Source organism: Arachis ipaensis, chromosome B1 (assembly GCF_059453495.1).
Source record: "Arachis ipaensis isolate K30076 ecotype BB chromosome B1, ASM5945349v1, whole genome shotgun sequence".
NCBI classification, from domain to species: domain Eukaryota; kingdom Viridiplantae; phylum Streptophyta; class Magnoliopsida; order Fabales; family Fabaceae; genus Arachis; species Arachis ipaensis.
In genome coordinates, this window is record NC_142436.1 from 125,268,273 (window position 1) to 125,270,135 (window position 1,863).

Consider the following 1,863-nt stretch of genomic DNA (forward strand, 5'->3'; position numbering starts at 1 on the left):
TAGAAATGCTTTCTCATGTTGGACCAAATTGGGTTTGGTTGGATATGGTGACTATAATCCTACTAACACTTGATTTGGGAATGCATGTGATATAATCAGTGACCATACTTCATCTCTTCTCATGAGCAATTGACCAAGTAATTGGCTATTGATCAAGATTTGAGAGATTGAATTGCCAAGGAATTGGAATTCGATCACTTAAGATTGCCAAGGAGATCAATGAATGCATTGATTGAGGAAGAGATGAAAATGAACTTGATCCGGAGAATGCAACATCTCCTAAGCCCAATGAATCCCCATCTCTGATCTTACCCATTCTCTTTAATTTTTGTAATTTACTTTTTATGAGCATCTTCCCCATTCCCATTTAAATTCTGCAATTTACCTTCCGCCATTTACTTTCAGCTCTTTACTTTCGGCATTTACATTTTCTGCTATTTACTTTCGGCATTTACATTTTCTGCTATTTACTTTCTCGCCATTTAATTTCCTGCAACACTCAAACCAAATTCTGCTTCGCTCAACTAGAACATTCCTCTAATTAAAGTTGCTTGACCAATCAATCCCTGTGGGATTCGACCTCACTCTATTGTGAGTTTTTACTTGACGACAATTCGGTACACTTGCCGAAGGAAAATTGTTGAGAGACAAGTTTCCGTGAGCATCAAGTTTATGGCACCGTTGCCGGGGATTGATTTTGTATCAACAATGATTAAATTGGAGGATAACTAGATTGAGCATTTTTTTTCTTTCTTTTGTTTGATTTAAGTTCATTTGAGTAATTTACTTTCTGTTCAGTTATTTTCTTCCCTTCCCACTACCTATTTTCTTAGTTGTTTACGATTCAGTCCACTAACCCACTAACTGTTTGATATATTGCATCACTCACACTAACAACATTTCTAACAAGAATAGTCTCTGTATCTAGTTTCTTGCTTGTGCCTTGTTGGTTGGATGACAGGGAGAAGAAGCGGGACTTCAACTTCATTTGATTCTGAACCTGAGAGGACCTTTCTTAGATTAAGGAGGGAAGCAAGAGGAAAGAGAGTAGTTGGTGCTGAGGAAGAGGAAGAGTATTTTGAACCAAACATGGATGAAAACATGGAGAACCATCATGAAGAAGAGGCTCACAACCATGGCAGAGAGGGTCTAGCAAATCATGCTGGGCAAGAGAGAAGAGTTTTGGGTTCTTACATCAACCCAAACCCAGGAAACTGTGGGAGTAGCATCCAAAGGCCAACCATACATGCCAACAACTTTGAACTAAAGCCACAGCTCATCACCCTTGTTCAGAACAACTGTTCATTCGGAGGGAGTGTCCAAGAAGACCCCAATCAACATCTAACCACCTTCCTGAGGATATGTAACACTGTGAAGTCTAATGGTGTTCATCCTGACACCTATAGACTACTTCTGTTCCCTTTCTCACTCAAGAACAAGGCATCTAAATGGCTGGAATCCTTCCCAAAGGAGAGTTTAGCAACCTGGGAAGATTTGGTAAACAAATTCTTGGCAAGATTCTATCCTCCTCAACGGATTAACAGGCTGAGAGCTGAGGTGCAAACATTCAGGCAGCAGGATGGTGAGACTCTATATGAAGCATGGGAGAGGTTTAAGGACCTGACAAGAAGGTGTCCACCAGATATGTTCAATGAATGGGTGCAGCTACATATTTTCTATGAAGGCCTTTCTTATGAATCAAAGAAGGTAGTAGACCATTCATCTGGGGGATCTCTTAATAAGAAGAAGACCATTGAAGAAGCCATAGATGTCATTGAAACTGTACTTGAGAATGACTACTTCTATGCTTCTGAAAGAGGAAACACTAGAGGAGTGATGGAGCTGAATAATGTGGATGCACTA

At 39.9% G+C, this 1,863-nt stretch overlaps 1 non-coding gene across 1 annotated transcript; it reads right to left on the bottom strand.

Annotated features, from left to right (window-relative positions):
• Window positions 1-1,542: 1,542 nt before the first annotated feature.
• Window positions 1,543-1,649, bottom strand: LOC148578258 (small nucleolar RNA R71). Its single transcript, XR_015904287.1, has one exon. It is a non-coding gene; the product is annotated as a small nucleolar RNA R71 (small nucleolar RNA).
• Window positions 1,650-1,863: the final 214 nt, after the last annotated feature.